This window comes from Myxine glutinosa, chromosome 6, assembly GCF_964187855.1.
Source record: "Myxine glutinosa chromosome 6, kmMyxGlut1.1, whole genome shotgun sequence".
Lineage (NCBI taxonomy): Eukaryota > Metazoa > Chordata > Myxini > Myxiniformes > Myxinidae > Myxine > Myxine glutinosa.
Window position 1 is genome coordinate 11,195,014 of NC_136266.1, and position 18,617 is coordinate 11,213,630.

The window sequence follows — 18,617 nt, forward strand, 5'->3', positions numbered from 1 at the left end:
TTCACAAACACACGAACATACGAACACACGCGCACACACACACACACACACACACACACACACACACACAAACACAGACGGACACGATCGAATGCATTACTCCCTGGCGGGAGTAATAAAATAGTGAGATCTTGAATTATTTTTTGTTGTTGTTTTCACACGAGTTTTCAAGGCTGAATCGTGTTCACATCCAGGATTAATAAACAAGCTCCATTTCACGTGTGCATGGACATGCAATTCACAGATGTGAAATAAATAACACAGACGGGAAATTGGCGAGAGATATTTTTTCGTTCTTATTTTATAAGCTATGTGCACGTACACTTTAAAGAAGTTTATTTAAAATCTTTAATTTAAAAAATGTCAAATTGTATGCTGTAATGAAAAGAGAAACTTCAGTTTTCGCCAGACAGAAAGGTGTAATGTAATGTTCTTATACACCACCCATAAGACTTTTTCCCAGGGACTTTTCCATTTAAGCTGTATTCTTCATATAGTCGGAATGTTTCATTCTTTAGATGTTTCATTCTTTCATTCATTCTTTTCATTCTTTAGACGAAGTCACATTCTTTAAACATTTTCTTTTTTTCTAAAGAAAATTTCATTCTAATGTTTTTAGAAAGACATTCTAAGGTTTCATTCTTCAGACATAGTCACAATAAAAAGTTACAATTAGGTACTCTGCATGTGGGGAGAGGGGCGGAGCTTTGTTCTCCAAAGGCTGATGCCGAACCTGCAGATGAGGTCGTGGTGGTCATGTTGGAGCAAATTTAATCTGCTCCGGTAATTACGATTATAATCGCTGCGGAAGTGGCCACTGACATTTGTCGTGGTCACGTGTTGCGGACGTTGTTTTGTCAGGTTCTTGGTGCGGATTGCTTTCAATGTCAGAATATGCTTCACATGCGTCGTGTGCATCCGAGTTGTCTTTAGCTCAAGGTTACGTAATGTGGGGCATGTGGGTCATTTGTAACTGCCATTTCCAAAATGAATAAAATAATGAAGGAACAGAACAAGACAACCAATGAACGTAGTGATACTTACCCCCTCCTCTGTGTGTGACCCACTCCCCTGTGTGTGACCCACTCCCCTGTGTGTGACCCACTCCCCTGTGTGTGACACACTCCCCTGTGTGTGACACACTCCCCTGTGTGTGACACACTCCCCTGAGTGTGACACACTCCCCTGTGTGTGACCCACTCCCCTGTGTGTGACCCACTCCCCTGTGTGTGACCCACTCCCCTGTGTGTGACCCACTCCCCTGTGTGTGACCCACTCCCCTGTGTGTGACCCACTCGCCTGTGTGTGACCCACTCCCCTGTGTGTGACCCACTCCCCTGTGTGTGACCAACTCCCCTGTGTGTCACCCACTCCCCTGTGTGTCACCCACTCCCCTGTGTGTGACCCACTCCCCATTGTGTGACACACTCCCCTGTGTGTGACCAACTCCCCTGTGTGTGACCCACTCCCCTGTGTGTGACCCACTCCCCTGTGTGTGACCCACTCCCCTGTGTGTGACCCACTCCCCTGTGTGTGACCCACTCCCCTGTGTGTGACCCACTCCCCTGTGTGTGACCCACTCCCCTGTGTGTCACCCACTCCCCTGTGTGGAGGCATATAATTATTTATATTCTTCCCTTGGTTAAAAAGTGTTTTCCTCTTGGAAATGAAACTTTTGAGCTTTCCAAACATGATAAGGAGTTTCCAAGAGATGGTACATTTGAGCGAAGTCGATTGGAGAGATTAGGACAAGAATTGAAAGCCAGGAAGCAACAGAATTTAACAGTAGACTGGCTTGCATTCCATTATTGGGATGTTGAATCCAGGACATGGGAACAGCAAGAACAGATGACGGACCTATAATTTAAAATAAAAAGAATACGAGATACATTGGAGGAGATAAATGCACAACTGCCCTCGAAAATAGGAATAAAAGTGACAGTTGTCCCATCTGATTCCCATTTGTCTCCCCAAAAAGAACAGTACAGAGAATTTTTTCGTGTTTCAGGAGATAACCAGAGATTGCAGTGGCAACTCAGGGATCTAGAGATGCCGCCCAGAAATACAAGCGAACAGGTGGACAGACCAGGCAACGACAAAAACCGGTGTTTCAATTGTGGAGAAATGGGACATTGGAAAAGAAGATGTCCGTATGTCAACAAGATACGATTTCGTAAGGGAGAACCAAGATTAAGGGTACCAGTGCTTACAGGTACCTCAAATAACGATTAGGCCTTCATTGCTGCAGATCCCAAATGACGACTGGCCTCAACAGATTAAATCATTAAACCAACATGAATAACTGTTGACGCTTCTTGTGTCTGAAAGGTCTGAGAAGTTTTCGGAGCAAGAATGACTTTTACTTTTTGCTTGGTAGCGACTTAATAATTAGTTGATCAGATGCCAAAACTGGATATTTTTGGAACATGAATTAAAGATCCAGAATTAGAGTTCATTCTGGAAGCTTCATATTTGTAAATTATAAATGTGGTTTTAGGGAGCATTTTGGGCAACACAATTTTTTAAGATTTCTTATAAAAGTGGAACATTGCTTTGCAAGTTTTTGGACGCCAAGTGACAAGCGTCACATGATTATAACGTGGGCATTTTGGACTATTCTTTTGCATGATGGATAGGTCAGTGGTCGACTGACATGTAAATGGATGTATTGTCAAATTTGGATACATTATTGTGGGAACCAAAGGGTAATTTCAGTGTGACGTTATAGGGGTTTTCTGAAAATAAACTTTTTGTCTATTTGTGTAATTAGCGTTTTAAAATTGAAGGATAAATTTTGCGAAATTGAAATAAAATTGACACCCATCTTGCTCTGTTAATAATGGTTCCAATGTAAACAAATATACATAATGATTGGGTTTGTGTATGTTTGAGTGTCAATGTTTGTGTTTTTGGCTTTATGTGTCAATCTTACAAGATTGTTGAAACCGACAATGAGCTTGTCTGGAAATGGATAGTTTCATGTGGATAGGATCGTATATCCAGAGAATTCATAAAATAAAATAGAAATATAATTTGATTATGAAAATTATCCCTTTTGTTAAGGGAGATGGAATATGACGATTTGATGTGCTGGGTTATGAGCAGCCATTAAAATTGTGTGTAATTTTGGGATTCCATTTTTGATAGAATTTATATTAGAATAAAAGCTATTTATGGATATGAGCTTCATTTAAAAAATGATGAGGGAGTACAAAATTAGCCAAATTTGGAGGAGGTCTTATACTGACTTCCCGGAGTACTCTGCTCATGGATTTTGACATATATAAATTGGACTTTTATCAGCATATAAATTGTGCTGTATGTATGGATATGTCTTAGGCACAGATAATATGGGCAGATAGTAAAGAAAATTTTGCTGAATTGCAGTATTGTAAGTTTTAAAACGGAATGCATTGTGCATCTTAAAACCAAGGGGCAGACATGAACGCGCTGTTACGTTATTTACACTCAGAACGCGATGTTACGTGTACCTGCAACATATTTGTTAATCTGGCACACCTATATTGGCATACAGGTGTTAGGAGTATTCACTAGTTGCATAGAAATGGATGAGCAACAGTTAAAGGGGGCGTAAAACCACTTATTTGGATATTTTCTTAAAAAACCAAAAATTGGGGTTTCAATAAGTGGTAGCTGTACACATGGGCTTTATTAAATTAAGTTATGGAGTTTAAACAAAGTTACTGGTAAACAGAAGGGGAAAGGATAGTAAATAAATTCTTCAATGCTGGGTAAATTAAGTGAGATATTACAAAGACTTATAAGAGCTATTGTTCTTCCTTATAGCAGTAGGGGAGAAAATTAGATCTGTTTATAAAATGAATTTGTTGACCCTTTGAAGTTAACTCTTTGAATTGATTGTTTCACTAGTATTTTGAGTTCACATTGGAAATAGTGTGGTACAGCTTTGGTCAAGACCTTTGGTTGCAGTGTTTTGGAATAAATTAATAGACCATGGGGAGCTGATAAGAATAGAAACAAATATGGACCCCGGAAGATAGGGGGAGCAGGGTAAGGCAAATAATCAGATTTATGTTACATATTAAGGGATTTTTTATTTATTTACCTTTTAGGAAGCTTGTCAGTTTGGTGTATAATGTTGAATGTCATTGATATATAATTATGTTATAGGTATGAACATATACAAGGGGTAGCTCACATGTTTTACAGATGGATACAGGTGGGACAAAGGGAAAGACCTTATCAAGACAAGCCAACAAATCAGGAGAAAACAGAGACTTCTACTTCGAATACTCCTTGAAAATGGTGATATTTATCCTAGGAATGAGTTCTCTAGGAGTGGGGACTCTGTGTTGCATGCATTACTTCAAGGTAATGAGAGAACACAACGCAACATTGGTGGCCGACATACAGATATATGATTATGCGGTACGACATAGGCAAAGGAGAAGTTTGATGGACGATAGGGACACACCTTTAGAACCCGATGGATTACACGGGATTAATACTTTTTACATTTAGCCCACACAAGGGCTGATATAGCAAATGAAAGTAATTGTTGGATATGCACACAAATGCCACATTCTAGTGAGAACGGAGTACCATTGGAGGCAGTTCCTTTTGGTTGGGATGAATTATGTAGTTGCTTCCCAACGAGGTTGGTAGCAACAATACCTTATTTACCAATGGCGATGATGCTAGGGAATGTTGGCTGGGAAAAAGGGGGATATCAATGTGAGGAATTTGCAGACAGTTATAGGCCTAAATATGACAATGAAGTTATGCCCCCTTTCGTAAGTATTCAACAACAAATGAAAGGGCTCCTATGTTTCATCCGACATCGAACCAAAGAGAATAATAAGCTTATGAGCAACTCCACCTGCCACCATTATAGTTACGAGTTGGGCTATATAAGATTGCTTGTCCCAGTGAGGGACGATAGCTTAAAGATGATATCTTTGTATTGGGAAGGAACTTGGACAACAGATACTACATGGACCTATAATAATACATATTTTATATGTGGACACAAGGCGTATGCGTATCTCCCACTGACATGGTCAGGATCGTGCTTTCTTGGTTTTGTACTTCCACACATGCGCTTGTTAACAAAGTCACCAATGCGCATCCTGCATTCTCGGCAGAAAAGAACTGTTAGTATGGGAGAATGGGTTGGAATGGTAGTATTTCCATTTTATGGAACCTGGAAGGCAGGCCATGAGCTACGGCAAATGGCATTGGCTATTGATTGACACATTGATTGACACAACTTACAAGTGAGCTGGCAGCAACAAGAACCATGGCATTACAAATTCGTATGGCATTAGATATGCTGTTAGCGGAAAAAGGAGGTACATGCGCAGTGATTGGTACAGATTGTTGTACATATATACCTGATAATTCAGGAGACATTTATAACATAGCTGATACAATAAGACAAGAGGGAGCAAGATATTACGATTATGTGAAAGGGGGTGCCTTTGCATGGTTGGAAAACACATTCGGAGGAGTGGCAGCTAAGATACTCCAATACTAGTTTGTTGGATTAGTAGTTATATTGGCAATAGTTTTAGTGGTGGCTTGCTTGAAAACCTTAGTGATGGTGGGTTTGAATAAAAACCACCGTTTAGAGGCCATTTTTCCCCGCAAAGTGGGGGTTGGCCTTTTCGGGGACCGTGGTTGTTGTGTTTTTTTTTGTTTTTTTTTTTTTTTTTTTGGTCCCCTTTTTGAAGCAATGTTTTACGGCCGGATGCCCTTCCTGCCGCCAACCCTGTTTGTCGCCTTTTACGACAAGCAGGGAATTACCAGTGAACTGGTACTCAATTAGCCGACCTCGGCAGGATGACAGGCTGAGTCAACCCCCCTGGCGTTAATTCAGCGATCGACCGGGATTCGAACCCAGGATCCTTGGATCCTAAGCTGGCACCCTAGCCGCTAGCCCAACACCAGGGACCAGGTTTGAATAAGATAACAAATAACACTATGATAGTGCATGAAGCACCACGTGCAGAAATAAATGAAGCAACAAATGAGGAAATACATGTGGAACCACAAGAGGAAGACTTTTATGGCGACATAAATGTTGAGATTAAAAGATTGAATCAAGTAATGTTGCAAATGAATACAGTAGAGCTAAGATAAGGGCATAACAAACCATTGTGAATTGTATCCGTTTTACGAGCTCGTGAACTCATATAACCATAAGTTACACTATTAAAAGAAAAAGTGAGGAGGACTATGCTAATAATACATTATGCATAGTTTGCGGTTTGCAAGATTTGTTGGGAATTAGATATTCCTGTTTGTGATTTTACTTATATACACTAAACTAATAATGCATTTATTTTCTTTGAGTAGTGTTAAGGGTGTACTGGTGAACAGGTGATTTTTTTTTTGATTTTTTTTTAGCTGAACAGTTTCCTTATAGTCTTATAAACAAGAACCATGCTATTAGAGGTCATAAAAGGACCCCTAATTATTGTTATCTTTACATGCAATTTACAAGAAATATAATATTTTGCATGAAATTTGTTATAACTTTAAATTTGCATCATTCTTTTGGGCTGAAATTTGGACAGGATATTCAGAATATCACTTCCTTTAAAATGATAAAGGCTTTTGTTTATAGGAGTAGCCATTGTGGATTTATTGAAGGACAACCAAGTTTTATCTGGTAATTGGCATAATTAGCTAATTAGTGAACATTTGACATAATTTCACAAAATCCTCTCATCCGGTAGTAGAGTAACACATGTATAATACATGTACCAAGTTTTGTGTGAAAAGAATGATAGGTGACATAGAACATAGAAGTAGAAATGTGTTCTTTGTTTTTCCTTGTTTTTTATTGACGGTCTAATTTTTGCAAATTATATGCTTGTAATATGACAAAGAAGCGTTGAAACTGGTCTGAGTTAAAGCCAAGATTATATCTTTCAAGAAAAACTGAAAATTAGATATTAACTTGACTTTGTTTTTGTGTAAAGGCCTCTCAAAGGTACCGATGTAGTTTTCTCAATTTTTCACCAGTACTACACCCTTAAAATAACTGCATGAGTTTAATTTTTGAATTATGTTAACCTAAAAAACATTTGTGGATGTTATTCTTAGTTTAGTAGTATACAAACACATACCTGATTTAAATATTATTTGTGTGAAGTTGTTATAAGATATACACGATTAGTTAAAATATAGTGATTTCATGTTACAATGTACCCCATCTGATTCAATCTGTGTGGCGAGCAGATATAAATGTGGCAGAGTAAAGGAAAGACCAGGTCACATCTCAAATGGAGTGATGATGACATCTGGAAAGAAGTTCGAAAAAGGAAATTTGTGGCTAAAATTAAGTTAATTTTGGCATACACCCTCCTTCTCAAAGAATGATGAAGACATTCTCCTTTGTAACTTGGAGATGGACGCTTACCTTCACCAAGGGAAATGTATGTGACCATTGGCCTGGATCACACTGCAACATATGAAAGAAGGGCGATCACCTACTTTTGTTCGAATGCCTCGAACATTCATCACGTCAGCAATGGCAGGACGACGACATTTTACCTGCAACTTCCACGGGATGCGGTGACGTGTGTTATTACTTCACAAACTTCCGGGGAGTCAGCATGGAGCTACAAGCAAACGGCTGTGCCTTTTCTTCACAACAGCTGTGCACGATTCTGCTGGGTGCTCTTGGTATGGACCATGGACAACTTGCGTACCATGGTCCCAACATCATCATTGCGGATGCATCCGGCATCCCTGTTCCACATCTTGCTGGCCAATCAACATCACATCAACACTTGCTCCATACTCATGATGAGTGAGGAGGCAAGTCGACGACAATTGGATGAAGGCCTTGTTCAAATCTACTATGGCTCACAGCAAGAGTGGCAAGAATGTTACATGCAAAGCAGGGTCAGTTTGTGACTCTGCCCAGCTATCACAACAGCAGAAAATCCTACGCAAAATAGTGTAGGTGCCATGAAGACATCAGAAGATAATGTTTCATACTTGAATTTCAAACACGACTGATCAGCTCCTTCTTTTCAATAAAAAGTCAACATTTGTGTCAAAGCAAACGTATTGCCAAATGTTGCAGATGTTTTATTATTTTAATGGTGAACTGAAATTATTGTGTTTTGGAAAAGGTGAAGTGTTGTATGCTTAATGCAAATGAAGTGAATTGCATTATCAATATGAAAAGAGAAATGTTTTGTGATCATATTCTTCCAGAATGACGGTGTATGCCTTATGAATGGGAAAATTGGATTACCAAATTTATGGGTCGAATATTAAATAGGTTGATGTTTAGATTAATGATTAATATAAACAAAAAGAAAAAAATGAGGAATTGTGGAGGCATATAATTATTTATATTCTCCCCTTGGTTAAAATGTGTTTTCCTCTTGGAAATGAAACTTGGAACATTCCTGTTCGGAGGGGTCAGAAAGAGAGTGACCTGTGGGGAACAGATAAAGGTGCTTAATCATTTAACAGATAATAACTGTCTAAAATGGCCCTTATAATTCTCCAAGATGGAAACCAGAGGTCTTACCAACCGGGCCAAAAGCCCGGTGCAAGGTCTGGAAATTCCATGCCCGAATAAGGTGATTTGTGCAACAAAGGGATGGGGGAACCTTTATTAGATAAAAAGGAACGTTGAGGAGAGAGCTTCGCTGACCGAGGCTGAAGACGGAGGGAAGATCTGACCGCAGGAGAAGATTGTGCCATGCCATGACCGGCTGAACGAGGCTTCGTTAAAGTTCAGTTAGTTCTTTGTTAGTAATTATCTTGAATCAGTTCGTTAATTCCCTACCCCTTTTTTGAGTTTTAATAAACCTCACGTGAGAATCAAGTTTGGAGTTTCCTTGTTGGAGTATTAGGAATTCTTCAATACCTGTGTGTCACCCACTCCCCGATGTCTGTCCAACTCCCCATGTGTGCGTCCAACTCCCCTGTGTGTGTCACCCACTCCCCTGTGTGTCAACCACTCCCCTGTATGTGACCCACTCCCCTGTGAGTGATCCACTCCCTGGTGCAGTGTGCATGATGTAGGAGGGATGGAGCTGAGTGGGAGAGGATTTGAACTGTTGAAGTCACATTTTACATTAGGTGTAATTACACATTTCACACTGTATTTCCCATGTGTACGCACATGCATTCACATGTTATCAGAAGTAAATAAATTGTGTGGATTACATCCATGAAACCAATTTGTAAAACTGAATGTGCAGGTGCAGCATCTAAATGAAGATGTCCAAATGTCACACGTCCATGCCCGTGGGAGTCCCATAGGTGACTCCACTAGTATATATATATAAATATATATATATATATATATATGTCCTTGATATAGATATATATAGGGAGCGAAGGGAGCCGAGCCATGACAATATATTTCCACTCGGAGAGGCTCGAGTGTAGTGGACTGATGAGGATAGTGTACCCTATGTGGAGGAATGGTAGTTTAACCATTCCTCACATGGTCAGGGCCCATGAGCATTAGTTTAGGAGGATGGCAGTGACAGGCACATGGGGGTGCCAGCAATGGTTACCTACATGGGGCAGCGAAGCTAGCCGAGGGAGGGCTAGGGTAATGTTAGGGAATTAGAAGACCTTAGGGACAAGATTTAAGTAGTTCCACTGTACTGTAGTGGGGACGTAGGTAGCTGAGGTGGATGATAATGACAAGGGTGTGCTTAGTTTAAAGGGACGACGGGGAAGCACTAGTGTTTGGGGAAAACCAGTTAGAAAGATGATGCTGTGTGCTTGGTGAGGACTTGTGTGAGAATAAACGGAGTTGTGTGTGGAAATAAATGGAGTTGTGTTTGAGAAGTGAGCACAAAAAGTGTGCAAGATATTTGGTGAGTGGAAATAAATAAGTGTGTGAGCACAAAAGGTGTGCAAATTTGGTGTGCGAGACAAAAGTGGTGTGCGAGATCAATGGTGTGCAAATAAGTGGTGTGGAATGCTTGGTGTGGAATAAAAGGTGTGGAATGCATGGTGCGAAGGAGTGAATGGGGGAGAATGGAACCCATTCACGGACGCCCGGGGTGGGTAGTGTAAAGCCAGGTAGAGGGCCTAGGCAAAATTTGTATGGATAATGGCACCTGTGGTGCGGGTATTGGCAATGTAGTGTTTTGGAGGGTGCGTGAAACTGTGGAATGGCTGGGCGTGTGGTTTAATTGGTGCGTATGGTTATTGGGGCACACCGCCACTGGTAGTTTGTCGGCCAGGTGAGGCCGCAGGTAGGCTCTGGGAGCCAGTTAGGGTAGTTGTGAGTTGTTGAGTGGGGCCTGAGGATCCCAGGAGAGGACCCGGGTTGCCCAATGCCAAGGTGGGCATCAGGGGGGTAAAGTGCCAGGAGGGGCCTTCCCCAGTTAGGTAGTCGCAGGAGCAGGTAAGCTCGGGTGGCGACTTCAGTGGCGGAGGTGCGCAGGTAGTTGGACCTGCTAGTGGAGCCACACGACCCAGCCCCGAAATTGTGTGAGGGCACAGTGTGAAAATTTGTGGGAGTGAGACCCAAATTCGTAGAGCACCACAGAGCGGACAATGGGAATTCGTGTTCTTCGAACCACATAGTTTAAAGAGGCAGATTGGCAGTGTACGACCCTGGGTAGTTTAAATAAGAGTAAATGTTAGTAGTGTAGTGAGGAAGAGAAATCCCTTCGCACCATCCACAGCCAATCACAAAGGAGGACGAAGCTCCACGCCAAGGCTTGGTAAACTGTTTGAGTAAGTGAGACGCATCAGGAGGTAATGAGACATTGTGTTTGTTCCATCCCTTCCTTCCTGGGAGGGATTGGGAGACGAATTTGGATTAGAGGGGGACATGTGAGAAAAGACGTAGAGACGAATTTGTAAACACAAGGAAGGGCTAGGGTAGTGTAAGCCGAAGATGGGGGGTACGGACGGCTAGGGGCGAGCCTGCTCTGCTCGCTCTTCCGCATCCCTCGCGCTGCATTACCTTGTGTTTTGTGTGCCGTTGCGTCCTTTCCGCTTTGCTGGTCGTGCTTGTCTCTCCCCCCACCCCAGGACCATTTTGGAGGTGGAACTGTGCAGCACCAGTGACTGGTGCAGCATCCATTCTGCACTGCTACATCTGTGCAGCCGAACGGCGCAGCACTTTGCTGCCGTATCCTTCTGCTGCACCCTTGTTACATCTGTGCAGCCGAACTGTGCAGCACTTTGCTGCTATATCCTTTTGTTGTAACTTTGCTGCACATGTGCAGCACTTTGCTGCCACAAACACTTTGCTGCACATTGTTACACTCATGGACCACAAGTCTTGTGGCCTAGCACCTCTGCTGTGCAGCACCTTCCTGCAGAAACCATCTTGCACTTCGGACCACTTGTTTTGAGTGGCATTAATGTCACACAGTCGGACCACATGAGGTTGGCCCTGCTTGGCAAAGAAATACAATAAACGCATTTTTGTGCATTTTTATTATGGTGCGCTAGCGATGAGAAGATTTGTAAGGTAGATAGCCCTGAAGATCAGGAATGGCCTGTATGCTGGTCCGGGGGCTAGCCAGTTTGATAGGCACACAGAAGAAGCAAGAAGAAAGAAGCAAGCAGCAAGTCTTATGAATTTTTGAGTGTGTTTGTGTTTTTGCTGTGCTTTCTCTCCCCTCCAATCTTCTCTTCAAAAAGGACAAGTCCTGGGTCATAGAATTGTAAATAAATTAAGTTTTTTTGTGCTTGTAAATATAAAATGCAGCCCACTGGCTATGTGTTTAGTTTGACCAATTCCGGATTTCGGTTAGTTGTGGGCGTGATTCTGTTAGATAGCTACTCAACGCAATAGGAGGGGGACATATTTAATGTTTTAAAACAGTCGCATACACGGGTTAGAGTAAATGTTAGGGGGAACCACACCGATATGTCACATGTAAAAATAAGGTTAATTTTGCATATCATTCTCAAAACCGGCCGTTCCATTTTGTTGGGTTCGACTCAGGGACGAGTCTGATGAGGGAGAGGGGTAGTGATGCGGTTTTGAGTTTTTTTTACAAATAAAGGTTAATTTCCCCCTCATAGTTTAGTCACACTACAACACGCAGCCTCGCAATAGTTCAGTTATGTCCTGGTAATGTAAGCATAGTCCTTTTCCTGTGTTAGTTTTGCGTTGAGTAGAATAATGAGAGTTAGGTCCTTCTATTGCTTATGCCGCCTCGGTACTGTTGCTTTGGCGCACAATAACACGAGGCCGGCCTAACAAGTCGATCAAGGCCGAAGGAAGGTGGCGGAGAAGCCGACGGTAAGCGCGAGCCGCCAATCACGGCTCGAAGGGAGTGGCTTAGCACTGCGTCAAAAGGCGTGGTTAGAACATTCATTGCGGGCTAAGGGTGTGGCAATATAACCCTTTGCGCAAAGCCCCCACTCCAGTTATGGGAGAGGTGCTTGTGAGTGTTGAACAAGTTATGGGAGAGGCGCTTGAGAGTTGAACAAGTGATGGGAGAGGCGCTTGAGAAGTGAACAAGTTATGAGAAGGGAGAGGCGCTTGTTAAACAAGTTCTGAGGAGAGGTGCGCTGAAAGAAGTCAAACGAGTTTCGAGGGGAGAGGCGCTTGAACAATTGAATGCTCGGTTGAGCTTGAGGCAGATCCTCCCTATCGAGTTATGCGAGTGAAAGCGCGCCATTTAATCGCGCTGTGAGAAACCGCCAAGCCGGGCGAGAGACGTGTATATTTTCCCGCCTGCCTGCTCTGCCTTTGTTCGAGAGACGCGCTGCAAGGATCCTTCCCGCCGCCTGCTTGCCTTCATCAAGGGACGTGCTGTGACCGGGGAGGGTCACACCGGGCGAAGCTGTTCCTGGACGACCAAGCCGGCGCGTTCAGCGCATGAACACCATCCTTCCTTCATTTCCTCCTGTGAGTGTGAACGGGCCCGTGTCTGGGAATTAAGCAGAGACTGTTTAAGTGCCTGCCCTGTGTCTCTCTCTTTTCTTCTGAACCATTGAACATAATAGTGTAAATAATAATTAAACGTGTTCTTCCTTTGATTCTACCGCTTTTGTGTTTTCCATCATAGTACGAATATGAACCATCATGGTACGCGTGGTACGAATTACCGCTCTAATCGGGTTCCATTATAAGATAACTGCATGGACCACGTGGTACGCAATCCGCTCGGCATACTCAAATTACGCGTGGTTTGTGCGGGGCTTGTTTCCTCGCTCCCAGGGCAGCGCGGGGAATTAGGTACGAGCGAGGAGTGGTCCCGAAACCCTATTCCGCGTGTGTCCGAGAGGGACGTCTCAAGTCTCGGTTCCGCCAGGCCCAGCAAAGACAAGGAGATTAACCCCCCCTTGGTAAGGGGAAGAAGGCCGGCGTAGAGAACCGTAAAAATATATATATACAGTATATATTGTTGCGAATATGGAATTTGGCCTCCATATCCGCTTGTAAATATTCCCCTATTTCTCCAATACTCCCCAACTTTCCCCAACCCCCCATTCCCTAGTCCCATTGCATGTAAATAACACTCAGTAGAGCCGACCTTCCCCTTATTCCCCCATTAAATGTCGTGCCCAGGTCCACCGCACCACACGTAGACAACTTTCGGACATCTTCCTAGTTATTCTTAATCTATGTCAGTTAAGGCCTCGTTTCCATTAATTATGACTCTTCGTTGCACCAGAATGTGATTATATGGCACCAGTAGTGAGTTTAGGACCTTTCCCATACCTCCTCCCATCTTCTTCCCCGTCTACAACAACAGAGGGGCACGGCGCTGCGCGGGGGGGAGTGTGCGTCCTCCCACCGGCTCGGTTAGCCGCCATCGACAATGCGCTCCAGACAACGCGCTCCAGACCATGCGCTCCACGGGGTTACCACAAAGGGGCTCCTTGTCAGCTCCTCGTCAAGGGCGGAGCCGGTAACCCCCCCGCACGCACCCAATGAGAAGCAACGTGCCGATTCCATGAGGCGGAGCTAACGAGCCGAGGGCGTGTCACTCCCCGCCGGATATACGCGGCCCCGCGCCGGATGTGACGTCAGATGCGCCCCCAGCTGGAAAAAGAAGGACCTGCGAGCGCTGAAACAGATGCGCCTGAGTTTGGAGAGGCCTGAGAAAGACCCGCCTGAGAAAGAACGTCACCTCTGAGCGCTGCGACGAGACCTCCCCGCATCTCTGGACCGAACCGTGTTGATCCTGCCCCGAGCCCAGGTGCACCTGGAGCCATCGCTACCTTGCCTTTCCTAGCCATCAATCCCCGTGTGAGTCAGCTTTGTCCCGTTTATCTGTCGTCTGTTGGGAATAATATAAGATTGTGTCTAAGTGCTTGTCTTTCTATGTTGTACCTCTCGTCCCTGTAATCTGACCTTCCGTAACGAATATAATCTCCTCCGGAGGTCTTGAGAACCGTATCCCTGGTGTCGTCATTTTATAACCCAGCCGGGTGTCTTCTTTTTCTTATTGAGCCAGCGTAACGCGACTTCGTCAACGTCGAGTATAGTCGGGTAATTTGTGCGGACACGACGGCCATTCCGCTCGGCCCACTTTAACATCAAAGTCGTGTCTGTAACAATATATATATATATATATATATATATATATATATATATATATATATATATATATATATATATATATATATATATATATATATATATATATATATATAATATATATATATGTATATCCATATCTAATTTTAGGTATTTGAAATAGTGATAAATGTAGGGGTGTCCTTACTTTTTCCACATGCAAAATTTGCATTTATGTTTATTTGAATTATACAATGGACTACAAAATGTAAATGTTTCATGATATTTGTTATATTATATCACCTTTATCTATCAATATTGTTGAAATGAAGATCAAATAGCTGTATGTTGAAATATGTTGAATAAGTCAAAACTTTACATGGGGTGTACTTACTTTTTCACGTGACTGCACATTGCAACTCAGCAGCGCGCTCCACCAATTTGACCAAGCGCACACATCAAAATAGTCACCTGCTGTGCGTACAACGCCTATCCGACCAACTTGTCACCAACAACATACATTACAGCATAAATTCATGCACTCATCTCTTTGTACAAGCTTGTTCAACAATCCTCATTCATTCATGTTCCTCTCACACCATTAAAAGGAATGGGGATTTGAGGACGGGGTGAAAATGGTGAGGTCAGGCAGGGTGGTGCCTGGAGCCCGGGGACAGGGCCCAGGTCTTTGGAGGGTAGGTGTCTGGTAACTACCTCCCCTGTCACGGGGTCTTGATCCTGAACCAGCGACATCAGTCGCTGGTTTGCCTGCTTAACTATTTCCTTAATTGTTTGTTCCTGTACTTGATCCGCTTGCTTCCTCTGTCCTTGTAGCTTTTACCTGGCCCCCTGCTGTGGGCCTATCTTTTCTCTTCAGGATCACCTGTCCTGTTTGTTTCTGCCTGGATTTCTGTTTTCCTGTGCTTTATATCAATGGAGTTTCAGCACTGTCCTGACCCTGGTCTCTGTCTGACTTGACCTTGTAGTTTCCACTACCCCTGCCAAGCCTACCTGGTACCTGCGCTCTTCCTTTTTTCTGGCCATGTCCCTCGGGTCTTCTTCATTAGCTCAGCCTATACTTTCCCTGGTATGCAATGGCATACCCCATCTTGTCTCTAGACTGCCCTTTCCTGCTAAGTTCTTGGTTTACCGGCGTTGCCCTGCGGCCGCCTCGCCTCACTTTCCCCCCCCTCTCCTGCTAACTGACCCCTATCCTTGGTAGATCAATAAACACCCCGTTACTCCAGGGCCAAATGGCCTGTACTTACAATTTGTTCGTGATACAAGCACCGGTGGCGCAAGGGGAACAGACGACACCTGGGGAAGAAGAGTGGAGCGCAATTTGGAACAACCCCTCAGCATAAAAGCTCACCTTAATCAAATCAAGTGCCGGCCGGCCTCTCCTCTCAGGTCTCCAACCAGGGTCTGTTTTCCCCAGCCTCGCTCCGAGTTGTGTCCCACTTCTGACACCAAGATGTGGGGAATCGAACCAGGTTCCACAACAATCAAAGAGTAACAAGCGGTTTATTGAAAGACCAATCACAGCTGTGGAGAGAGATCAAGACACATCAAGCTCAAAATATGCAGAGAATGTGCAAGACACTCTCTGAAAGTAACTCGGCAAGGCGTTTCTTATACACATTCAAAGTGAGATATAAATCTCCGCTAATTCTGCATGTTCAGCGATTTTCACACCACACAAAGAGAGGGAAAATGGACTAACAGCCCCTACCCTTGTCCTATCTTGTTTGGCACACTGAGCCAAGGGAAAGTGTAGGAGAGACGTTGTAGCATTCCCGAGTTCTCCGAGTTAGTTCTTATCTCCTGTGAGGATATTTCCCAGGCCTTTGCAGAAGCCAGCTTTTACAAGGACACAGGGATTGCGAAATCTGTTTTCCACTGAGCGCAGTTTTACCGAGTGTTACGTGGTCCCCTCGGTGACTACCTGGTCTCGGTGACCCCCGGACCGTGAGAGGAACTTCGCTAGAAAGTTGTATCACATATGCGCTTTCGCCACGCAATCCATATGAATTCCACCCAAGAGAAAACTGAGTTTCAATGATATATTTCAAGGGTAATGATACCATACAAGTTCAATGCTACAATCAAGGATATTTTCCCCGAGCAATCCACCATCAACAATTCACAATCCACAATCAATCCCCTAGATGATTAAGATGGCCATCTTATATATGTGTGTCCCCTTTTGTACTCACGACCCCCTTTTGGTCTCGGTCCCTCACAATGTCTCTGGGCCCCTCCTGACCAAGATGATGGTCGGCTTCGCCGCACTCGGGCGGTTGAACGAACCCTGGGTGGACGTGTTTCCACCGGGCAGGTATCGTACCGTGCACCACGGCTGCAGCCCCCTCGTGGCCACGCGAAGCGGGTACTGTAAAGCAAGCAAAAGCCACACGCCGCTTGCACCGCGTTTTAGGCCCCAACGTGCGACCCGTACGCGTCTTTGCAGACGGTGCCGCGAACGGTGCCAGAAGCTGGGTCGGTGCACGGCCCCACGGCAACTTGACGCGTCCACCGGGTAGGTACACGTCCCGGTAACTCCTCTCGCCAGACGGGCTTGGGAACGCCGCTTTTCCACGCGGCGCAAGGTCGATCCCACCTTTCGTCGGAGCGGGGCGAGGAAGAAGAAGCCTCGTCGCTTTTCTTCCTCGTGTCTTTTCCTCTTCCGTTTCCGGTCTCTTTTTCAGAAGGGCTCCTGACCCTCCAACCACAACAACCCTTAATCTACTACACATTGATAAGCAAAGACCTGAATGGTAATTCACATACATTCACATAAATATGTAACACGAGGCACAAACTCTGTAAGTGTATCCATTGGCACATTCCAAAGCCTTAACTGTTTGGCTGTAAAAACGAATTGAAAGCCATGTAAGGAAACATAGTGAAGTATAAAGCTTAATTCTACATTTAGATGTGAAGCAAGCATTAATTAGATGTCAAAAGGCATAATTAAATGCATGATCTCAACATATATATATATATATATATATATATATATATATATTGTTACGAATTTGGGTAGTGATATATGTAGAGCAGAGTAGATCTGAGTAGGTAACATGCTTCGACTGTCGCGATAGGGAATCTACCTGTAATAAGTCATGTGTAGGCGTTTTGTCGGCTAAGATGTATGATGGTGAATCTACCAGGAGATTCGTGTGTTAAGTAGTGTAGGGAATATTGAGTAGAGCCCTTGTATGTCTCACCTGGTAGTCAAACCTTTGTCCCTTATTGCACTGCAGACCACATAAACATTAGTTAGGACCTTTAGTACAACACTAAATGACGCCTTCCCCCCTGACATGACTGAGGAAGAAACCAGGCTAGAACACCGCCGATAATAGCCGCCACCATTTGCACCTCCGGGAGGCCGACCCGCCTCGCATAGCACGTGCTGTGACCAAGGAATACGGGGACGGGAGTGGAGTGACGCAGTGGGCGTGACCTGAGTGAGCCGGCGAGTCGGGGGAGGCTCTGATTGGCAGAGCAGTGCGCCAAAGCTGACGTCACCGGCCAGGGATATTAACAGCGCCGGACGCCTTTGCTGGCAAGTAGTTGGATCGAGAGTTCGTGTGCGCATTTGAGCAGGAGTTGGATAGAGAGTTCAGCAAGTTGAGCAGGAGTTCAGATCTGATTCCGAGTTCGTGTGCACAAGCAGTTTTGAGAGTTGAGAGTCGCGCAGCCCATGAGTCACGAGTTGGTGTTGAGTTGAGACGAGTTCACTCCTGGCCCCTGGCAGTTCGGTAGAGAGTGACATTCGTGGTCGAGAGTTGGTTTTGCAGTGCGCAGTTTGGCAGTGAGCAATTGAGAAGTGAGTTGGAAGGACGAGACGTGCAGTCACACCTGCGTTCTCTCCGTTCCTGGCTTTTCGTGCTTCTCGTGGGGATCGACCTCATGTGAAGCCGCTGGCCTGCGTTGGGTGCTTTGGAGCTTGGTGCACAGACCTCGTGGGCGGCGAGAGGATCGGAGCTTGGAGCAAGGCCTCGTGGGTGCATCGGGGCCGAGCGGTGCCGTGGTGGACGGCAAACAATACAAGACGACAAAGACAGATAAGCCGAGCTCCTTGTGTACATTTTACATGACGTGTTCTTTTTATTAATTCATAATCCCTCGTTTTGTTTCT